This window comes from Lissotriton helveticus, chromosome 7 (genome assembly GCF_964261635.1).
Source record: "Lissotriton helveticus chromosome 7, aLisHel1.1, whole genome shotgun sequence".
Lineage (NCBI taxonomy): Eukaryota > Metazoa > Chordata > Amphibia > Caudata > Salamandridae > Lissotriton > Lissotriton helveticus.
Genome location: NC_136068.1, coordinates 922,518,642 through 922,529,582, shown reverse-complemented (window position 1 = coordinate 922,529,582; position 10,941 = coordinate 922,518,642).

Genomic DNA, 10,941 nt, shown 5'->3' with positions numbered 1-10,941 from the left:
GATACTACAGACCATCGACAAAAGACATTGGCAAGTCACATGGTGAAAAAGGCAAAACCTATTGGCTTTGCCAATGCTTGTTTTTGTAACCATTATTTACTCTGCTAACAAAGTAATAAAACCGTATTTCTTAACATCTTGTGAATGGAAACAAGTATTACTACTGGAGGTCATCCTAGAATAATACTTCTGCATATTGACACCGCCATGCAGTAATACAGCCAGAACCCATCCTGCAGTAATACATACTCATTATTAATTAATCAACTACTACGGTTCCAGTCACGTTCTAAAGTTATCCTTGGATCATCCATGAGTAATGCAGCCTCATTCTGAAGTCATCACAAAATGATTCTGTAATAATACAGCCCCATCCTGAAATACTCAAAGGATCATCCTGGAGTAATCAGCCTAATCTGAAATCATCATGGGATCATTCTGGAGTAGTACAAGGTCATCACATGTCTTCCACTGAAGTAATCTGGGACCCATCCTGGAGTAATCCACCCTAATCCTGTAATCAGCATGGGATCATCTGGCAGTAGTTCAAGCTCATCACATCTTTTCCACTGAAGTAATCAGCCCCTAATCCTGGAGTAGTTTCTCTGATGACTCTAGATAAAGATTTAAATTTTCAGCCCTGTGGGCAGACTTTAGGATGGCTTCGGATGACATCCCCAGTTCATTGCAGGAATCGCCTGGCTGAAGTCATCGAATGACTTCAGAATCACTCCAGGATGATCTTCCTTTTTGACTAGGGACGTCACTGCTGTCTCTTTCATGATGGCTGCTTCAACGGGACAGATGATGTTAACGTGAAAAGGAGGAGCGTGAATACAGTAAGGATTGAATACTGAATGATTATTGGAGCCATTGATTGTCACGCAGTACACGTCACACAAAATTCCACCTATAGCTCTTGCAAACACTCAAGCAATTAGCACTTTGGACACCAACTGCCAAGTGAAAGTGAATAACTTTGTACATCTCGGCTCTTCTGAACTGAATTCCAAGTCATTGCTTGTGTAAAGTACAGATTTACTAGCCAATATCAGACTGCAATTTTATCACAAACCACACCATATTTATCAAAGTGAACCAATAAGCACCCAGAGCGAGGCACTGCTGAACTGCCACATAGTGATAGTGTTAAGATTACCCATCTGAATGGTTCTCATGAGGTTGACTTTGGAAAGATGAACATCTGAGTAGACCCTATCTGCAGTTGTATGCTCAGGTCACTGAGTTACCTCTCCTGCCAACACAATTGGAATAAGGGCAGCCAGTTTGCAACTTAACTCTGTCCTGCTAAGCATCAGTGCAACTTGCCAGTAGGAAATGGAATTTCATGTGCATTAAAGGTTGTTTGCATAGTAAAATAGTTTTCGTTTGTACAACTGACTGCTCATGCTAACCTCACATGCATAAAACGCATCTGCAAAAGAAGTGCCCCAGCGTCAACCTAAAATCTAATGGAAAGTACGTTTCCGACTGGTGCTGCTCAGTACACGTCTGCATTTCTGGGTTGGCCCGAGAGTAACTAAATGCAGATAATATGTACTGAAGTATTTAAAAAAAAAAAAGGATATGTCTGTGGTAGGTTTAGCAGCTCCTTACAACGGTTCCTAATATCAAGCTAATTTCATGTACTGAGGATTGTCTCTGTGTGATTTAATGTTATTTTATGGACTACAAATGTATAATATTTTCTTTGATTTTGTGCATTGCCTCGTGACTTCCTTTGAGTACATTTTCTCCCTAAGTGTGTCTGGTGCACAATTGTTCCTGCAACCTTTAAGTCGAAATGTGAACAAAACACAAACATATTTTTTTATGTTATGTTCAGTGAACAAATCTGAACAGTGACCACTTTACAATTATAGCCCAAAATCCAGGCTAACTTAGAGGAACTGAAGCCTGCCCATCGAGGCTTTAAACAACAAAACAAAAAAGCCTGTGGCTTTTCATATTTTAAAATATTTCAATTTTTAATTCTGATAGAGATTGCTGTTTAATTTTGGGTTACAGGAGTTTGAGATTTAAGATCCGATCATGGCTGTTGTCCAAGCAGCATGCCCCAACGGGTAAATCAGCACTGGATAGAGACTGACCTTGGTGTAAAGCCCATGGGCACATCACTGTTGCTTGGATGCTGGCCAGTCAGGTAGTTGTACATTGTTTTTGGAACTGGGTTTCTTTTTCCGCACAATGTGAACCCGCCATGTTTAAATTGGATTGAGAAGATAATGTTCCTTAGCTCTTTCCACTTGTTTATCAGAAGAATACATACCAGTTAGCAACAGAATGGAGTAGTAGTAACAGCGGGAGGAGGGCAGGGAGAGGGAGATGGACCACAGAGACAAGCACCCTGCAATGGTGCATGTTAAAAAGTGAAAAAAGGTACCTCTAGGAGTCTGCAGCCAGTAGAAGGACACTTGCCACAGATAGGAAACTGTACTTGGTCTATGCTCCATGGCAGGTACACACAGAAAGCCCCAGGAGGAAGCTGAGGTGAGGAGGATGCTCTGACCAATAAGAAACAAGGAAACAAGAGTGACTGGAGCCAAGCAATAGTAAGTAATGGGTGGGATATGAGCCCATTTTAAACTTTTCTTTGCATTCACAAGAGATTTCACAAGCGCCGTAGAGGCAAAACCTAAAAATGTCTGCAAATCTAGGCGGGCACATGCTCTGGGGGCTGACAGGGGCATTTACTGATACAGCATATAACCTACTTGTGGAGCAATGGGCTTGTAAATAAACCACCTTGAATGCTACATGGGCTACTGCACTGTTGAATATGATGAACGCTTTAATTCTGCAATAGATACATATAATTGAAGTTCTTAGTTAAAAAAACATAGAACGCTTTCCTTGGTTGTCTGTGATGAATTAACCTTCTGGTACTAAAAAAAAAAAAAAAAAAAAAATTCGACAATTGAATCCTGAAGATCATAAATCCATTTGTTCTTTTTTTTAAAAAAGAGTTATTATGTGCAGCATATCTATCTATAGTTCGAACCCCTCCAGAGCCGATCATCTCCGTCATTTCCCGAATTTAAAGTTATTGTTACAGCCCTACAGCCTTGACTCACAATTGTCTCGGGCCTTAAAAACCAGAACTGGGTTTTTCCTGAGTCCCAACCAGGAGACTTTATTTCTGCCTTAGTATCTAAGGAATGTAACTGATAATCGACTGAGAATAAAAGTAATGCTTTTTCCGGATAAAACGTGTACTCGTGGAGTTTGGGCACACTATGGGGTGAAACTTCGGGGAAGATTGTGCTCCTGGTCTTGAATCTCACAACACAAAAGCTGCACGTGCACGCGTTACTGGGGTAAAGAGAGCTGCACTGCAGAGAGTATGTCTCGGAAATATAATAACAGCAGTTAATACGGCCCTTTTACTGTGTCTGAGAGGTGTACATGTCTTCCACTGTGCTAGGATGATAACATTTTACACGGTATTACCAATAATTACCTTCGGCAGAATTTCAAGTAAAGTAACTGGCTATATTTGGCAGTGTTAACCTACTTTTTGTTTTCATTTTTCTCTTTTGAGGCCACCAACTTGACTCAATTTAAGTTAAATGAATAGTTTTTAGGAGTGGATGTCCTTTTCATCTTGCCGCCTTGTTATAGAATTATTAAAGACATCAGCAGCAGTTTGCTACTGTTGTAGCCTTGACGCCAGCGATTGCTTCCACGCAGGGCAGGTTGTTTCTGACTCGGGGTGGTTCCTTTATGTCCTGTGGAGATGGTGCTTTAATGCCTGTATTTATAAATCGGTGAGAAGCAGCAGGAGGTAGACACCGCACTCCTCTTCAGAGCACCCCTGCCAGGGCCAGTGTGGTCCTGGTGCCCGGCAGCAGTGTCTTATATCTACACAGCAGATCTTGTCTTGATGGGCCCAAGTGACAACTTTCACATCTTCGATTCCTGTGTTGTGTCCTTAAAAGAGTCACTCAGCCCTCCCAGTTAGACTCCCCTCCCCACTAGACTTCCACCAGGCCTGTTGTTGTTGTGCAGATTTCTCCTGTCTCCTGGCAAGGTCAGTCTGCTTGTAGCTGCAGTGAGGCCCACTCCCAGGGCCTCACTGGCAGGTGGTGAGAAAGGCCAACTGGAGCCTGGAGGCCAGCAGGCCACAGTCAAGAGAAACAAAACAAGGGAAAATAAGCATGAGCATAGCAAATAGTTCTCACCCTCGGGACCTTATAAGTGTTTATGAGCCAGAGCTATTGGCATTGCCAGTGTCCTTAATCTATGTTGTAGAGCAGTGTGGCTGCTGTGCAGCATGTTGAAAACTTATAATAAAAAAGTGTTATAAACATTTTTGTTACCTTATATATATAACCAAGAAAACATTAAGGACAGCTGAACGACCGTATTAAAAATAATTAACCTTAAAAATGTCTTCTAGTTTTTTTGTCCTTGCAATGCCGATAACTTCTTCCGGCCTTTTCTAATGCTGGTTTGTTATTTTTGTTTGGGGGGGACTTAACAATGGGAGGGTGGAGGTTGGGAAATAGAACCTAAATTACAAACACAAGTAGTTAGTGGACACTAGAGGAGAATCAACTTAAACTTAAAACATGAGAATCAACTAATGTCAAATTTCAAGGGCAGACTGAGGTGGTGCTAAGTGATGCTGAGGTAGTGCTCTGCTGGTGCAGAGGTGATGCTAAGTGATGCTGAGGTGATTGTGTGCTGCTGTGGAAGTGATGCTAAGTGATGCTGAGTTGGTGCTGAGGTGGTGGTGTGCTGGTGCAGAGGTGATGCTGAGTAATGCTGAAGTGGTGCTGAGTGATACTGTGATGCTGAGTCATGTTGAGGTGGTGGTGTTGCACTGGTACTCAGGTGGTACTGAGTTGGTGCTGTGCTGAGGTAATGCTGCGCTGATGCTGAAGTGGTGCTGAATTGCTGCTGAGGTGGGGCTTCGCTGGTGCTGAGGTGGTGGTGCACTGATGCGGAGGTGGTGCTATGCTGAATTGGTGCTGTGCTGATGTTGAGGTTGTGCTGCGCTGTTGCTGAGGAACTGCTGCTCTGATGCTGTGTTGGTGTGGAGGTGGTGCTGTGCGATGATGAGGTGGTGCTGTGGTGGTGCTGAGTGATACTGAGGTGATGCTGAGGTGGTACTGAGTGATGCTGAGGTGGTGGTGTTGCATTGGTGCTCAGGTGGTACTGAGCTGGTGCTCAAGTGGTGCTGATTGATGCTGAGTTGGTGCTATGCTGAGTTGATGCTGCACTGATGTTGATTTGGTGCTGAATTGCTGTTGAGGCGGTGCGACGTTGGTGCTGAGGTGGTTCTGTGCTGATGCTGAGATAGTGCTGTGCTGATGCTGAGGTGTTGTGGTGGTGCTGTGCTGATGCTGATGTGGTGCTGCGTTGGTGCTCAGGTAGTGCTGAGTGATACAGAGGTGGTGTTGAGGTGGTGGTGTGCTTGTGAGGAGGTGGTGCTCAGGTGGTGCTGAGTGATGGTGAGTGGTGTTGAGTGATGCTTTAGTGGGGCTGAGATAGTGCTGTGCTGATTCTGAGGTGTTGTGGTGGTGCTGTGCTGATGCTGAAGTGGTGCTGAGTGATACTGAGGTGCTGGTGTGCTTGTGAGGGGTGCTGTGCTGGTGCTCAGGTGTGGCAGAGTGATACTGAGGTGGTGCTGAGTGATGCTTAGGAGGGACTGAGTGATGCTGATGTAGTGGTGCTGCACTGGTGCTCATGTGGTGCTGTGCTGGTGGTCAGGTGGTGCTAAGTGATGCTGAGTTGGTACAGCGCTGGTGCTGAGATGGTGCTGCACTAATGCTGAGGAGGTGCTGCGTCGGTGATTGTCATCTTGTTCATGTCTGGTTGTAGGGCGCAGCACTCTTCTGTGGTGGTCATTCCTCTCGGTCTGTATAACCTCGAGCAGGCCCAGGTAATCCTTCCACATGGCAAACTCCATTGGATCTCTGCTGCTGGAGCCTTACACGGAAATGAAAAACGGATGAATTGTGACACTGAAAACTAAACACAACCGTTGGTCAAAACCTCGAGACATGTCAGAAAAAATGATTGGCACCTGCGCCTCCAGCGCATCGTAACTTGTTTTGCAAGCGGAACTACAACCACTAACCGCCATATGCTGCATTATAACACATTAGTTGAAAGGCAAAAGGCACACGTCTGAAGTACAGAGCAAATACTGTCGTTCATTTAAAGCTGGGATACCCCTGCTGAGTGTTCAAGAGGAATGGTCTGGTGTGAGAGAGCCAGGTGATATCAATGAACAATCCTCATCCACTCTACAGTTTCTTTAACAGTGACATTTTAAGCTGGTTCGCTTACGTGGGCTTTATTCACTTAACTTTGGGGATGACACTGACGTCACACCGAGGCTTATTTCACCAAACTCACCTTCACTTCACCAGCTCACCTTGCACATAGTATGAAAGATGACACGACACCAAAGGATTTGAAATGGAATCCTAGTGAAATAAAGGTCTTCATTTGTGGCCCATTGTGGCTTTTATTTTACAGAGTTTTATATAGCGGGAACTTGACCAGAATTGGGTTTAAGAGCGCTTTAAATAGCACAAGTTGCATTACATGAGGATACATTCATGTTTGTTAGGCACGGGGAGATTAAGTGATTTGCCCAGAATCATAGGATGCTCAGCGTCATTTCCGAGACTCGAACCCAGTTCCCCCGATTCGAGGTCGGCCGCCCAAGCCGTTAGGCCAACTCCTGGCCAACTCCTCTCCACTCTCCTCTTCTACTTGCCAATGTGACCTAGACCATCACTAAAGAGAACAATCATTGGCAAGTCATTAGATCTGGGTGTGATGGGCCAAAACGTGCGGTATTAACATGCTACGGTGAGACAAACCAGGAGGAGCCAGTAGGAGCGGCTCACTGCAGACACTGGAGGGAGGAAGGTAAGCAGACAGGGCCCAGGCTGCAGCACATACACATCAACCCCCCCAACCTGCCACCCTCCCATTCAGGCAAGAGCTGACCAATTTAAAGCCAGTTTCCTGCCTCCCGATCCTGCATTCAAAAACCTGATTCCTCGGAAGGCTGCAGCTGGGACTGGTCTAGTCATTCTCGTAGTATTCAGTGACAGCAATTGTAAAGTGGGTAACTTTATATTAAATAATTGACATGAAGAGGAAATGGTTGTAGAACAAATCCTTGAGGTTTTATTCATAAGTAAAGCGGCATATACAGGAGCGCATCTGAACCAGTTGAAGTCCAACAGCTGAATGCCCAATACAGCAGTTGGAATACATAAGTTAACATACTCCACGAGCTATGCACTTTTGAAGACAAACACTGTCTTCAAAAGTGCGCGCCATGGAATCAAGCACTACATCACCAAGTACATCAACATAGAAGAAGTACAAAGAAACTTACTTGTACTATACATCTTCTCCCTTTATACATAAATGAAAAGAAAACAATTAACAAAAATTTAAATAAACTTAAGACAAATAATAGTCTTTAAAACATGAAGGAAAAGAACAATTCCTATGACTCCTAGATGTGAGAGTCAAAGAAGCATTAGAAGAGCTAGGTACAATATGAGGATCAATAATGGGTTCAACATCCACATCAGAATTGTTATCTGAAGTGCACATGTTTTGTGCATTAAACAAACTATTATTATCAGAAGAAGTACCTATAAAGGAAAATAAGAGCAAGAAGAAACATCATCAACATGTTTAGTTGTAAAAATCTTTTTTGCCTGTTCTGGGGTAAGTTTAACAATCACCCGTTTATTCCACCACCCTTTTCTGTCAAGAAAAAGAGACCCTTTTGAAACCTTTAGAACTTGTGTAGGTAATGAAAATGTTGACATACCTTTCCTAACTCTGTCATGAAATTTGACCATGACCCAATCCCCAACTTCAAAATTTTGTGATGAGGAAATAACCTTGGAATCAAAATTCTTCTTTTGGATCATTTGTTGACTTGACACATTTTTCTTAACAATATCCCTATCATGACAAGCTAAACAAGGTCTGTCTTTAATTTTTAAATCTTTGATCCAAGATGGGCAAATGTTCGCATTTGGATTATGTTTCTTTAATAATCTAAAAGGAGAAATCCCCGTGGTGCAATGAGGAGTGACCAAATAAGACCACAACTTCCTCCTAAGAAACTCCTCCACATCTACTTTAGAGGCAATAGCAGTCTGTATTCCTTCTTTAATAAATGTATTCATCCTTTCTATCAAACCATTTGAAGAAGGCGAATAAAGTGCCATCCTGAGATGTTTAATATCATGAAATTTAAAAAAAAATTCAACCATAGAAGAACAAAAGTGAGAACCATTATCACTCACTATTTCTTCAGGAGTACCCTTTGAAAGAAATACTTTTTTCAAAAAGTGAACAACAGTTAATGAATTAGGATTTTCAAAAAAGTCAAATTCACACCACTTGGAGTGATAATCAATCAGTGATATGATGTAACGTTTGTCATTAGGCAAAATCTCAAATGGTCCCGAAAAATCAATGACTAATTTTTGCCAAGCTTCCTCTGGCAAAGGAACTGTATGCAAAGGCAATTGAGGTGTCTTCCAATGTTTGTCTGATTCTAGACATGTGGCTCAAGAATGAATCCACAATGCGACGTCTCTATCGAGACTAGGCCACCAAAAATGTTCTTTTATCTTTCTTGAAGTACCCCCAATTCCTAAGTGTCCCTGATGAGCTGAATCAAAAAGTCTTTTACGAATGTCATTAGGAGGGACACATAGATCACCTCTAAAAACAACATCTTTTATGATTGAAAGTTCTTCTGAAATTTGTGCATAAACTTTTAAGGAAGCAGGAAGAGCGCAAACTTTCGGCCAACCTGAAACAATCATGTTTTTAACAGCAACTAATACTGTGTCCTCAGAATAACTTTTCAACCAATCAACCTCTGAAATAGAAAAATGTGATAATACTAGCTCTTCAATTGAAGCTACTACACACTCTATATCATCTGCATTACAGTTTCCATCATCATCATTCTCAAAACTCAGTCTTGAGAGAGCATCTGCTCTTGAATTATTACCTCCTGATATGTGTTTAATGATAAAATTATACTCATGAAGTCTTGATAGAATCCTAACCAGTCTGGCAGAAGCTTTTCCTGTTCCGTTCCCATTATGAAGATGTAAAAGTGGTGTGTGATCACTAAGAAGTGTGAAATGTGATCCCCAAATATACGTCTTGAACTTTTCTACAGCCCAGGAACAGGCAAGAGCCTCTCTCTAAATGGTGTTATAGTTTGATTCAGCCCCACTGAGAGATCTCGATGCAAAACCCACGGTATTTTCTTTGCAACCATTCCTTTGACAAAGTACTGCACCTAAACCTTTTTGACTTGCGTCTACTGAAATAGTGCATTTTAAACTTGGGTTGAAGGAGGACAAAGCCGGTGCTTCTACAATAACTTTTTTTACCAGATTAAAAGCACAGTTTGCTTCCTCAGACCACACAAACTTTACCTCTTTTTTAAGAAGAATGCGAAAGGGCTGAACAAGTTGTGAGTAATTTTGTATAAATCGTGAATAATATTCTGCTGAACCTAAGAATGATTTTAGAGAGTCCTTATCTTTAGGGATGGGAACATCATAAATAGCTTTTGGAAGACAAACTTTAGGTTTAATTCCCTCAACAGAATTGCTATGTCCAAGATAATCTAACTCTTTTACCATAAATTTGCACTTCTTTTCACCCAGCGTTATACCAACTTCCTTGAACCGTGATAACACTCTTCTTAAAGTTTTTAAATGTTCAGATTTATCTTTAGAATGTATCAGAACATTGTCCTGATAAGCTTGGACATTTTCAATGTCATCCAAAATTGTATCCATGAATTTCTGGAATACACTGGCAGCGGATGCCAATCCAAAAGGAACCCGTAAATACTTAAATGCCCCAAATGGAGTTATAAATGTGGTAAGTTCAGATGATGATTTAGTGAGAGGAATCTGATGATATGCACTTCTGAGATCAAGAAGTGAAAATATCTTTGACTCAGAAATACCTGTAAGTAATTCTTGGATTTTGGGCAATGGATGACAGTCCACATTTATATTTTGGTTTAGAGAATGTAAATCCGCACACAAACGGATGCTTGAGTCCTTTTTTTTAACTACGACTATGGGACTGACCCAGAGTGATGAATCTGTGGGCACAATGATGCCCTCAGATACCAATTTGTCCAAGACTTTTTTTAATTCATCTCTCACATTTAGCGGAATATTCCTTAATTTGTGAACAACAGGAATAGCATTAGGTTTTAATCTAATCAAGTGTTCAAAATTTTTAATATTCCCAACGGATTCATTGAAAGCCTCAGGAAATTCAGATATCAAATCATGAATTTCATTTTTTTTACTATCATTCACCATAAGAATTGGAGTATCATTTATCTGTACTGGTGAACTTGAACCCGCACTAATTTTAGTCCCATTTTGTCAAGATCTTGCCACCCAACAATACACTTACCATCAATAGCTACATAAACCTTTGTTAAAATACATCTTCCTAAACATGAAATTTTGGTCAAAAAATATCCCAACGTATCAATGTCTTTCCCGCCATATGCTTTCGGAATGATATCTAAAGGTAACAGCTGTACTTTCTTGCACCAATGAGCATTAAATAAAACATCAGAGATGATGGTTACAGGAGCCCCAGAATCAGCCATCATATCTAACTCCATATGATCAACAATTACATCACATGTTGGTTCTTTCACACGACTATTGTCAGATGAGGTTTCCACCAAATCAATAGACAATATCTTATTTCGAAATACATTTGAATGAGTATTAAAGCTTTCAACAGTATTAATGTGAACATCATCTAAGGATGATTCAAGAGACGAAACATCAACATTAGAAACATCAACATTAGCATTGTCAAATGATGAAAGAGTGCTAACTTGAACTGTTTTCCTATTTCTAC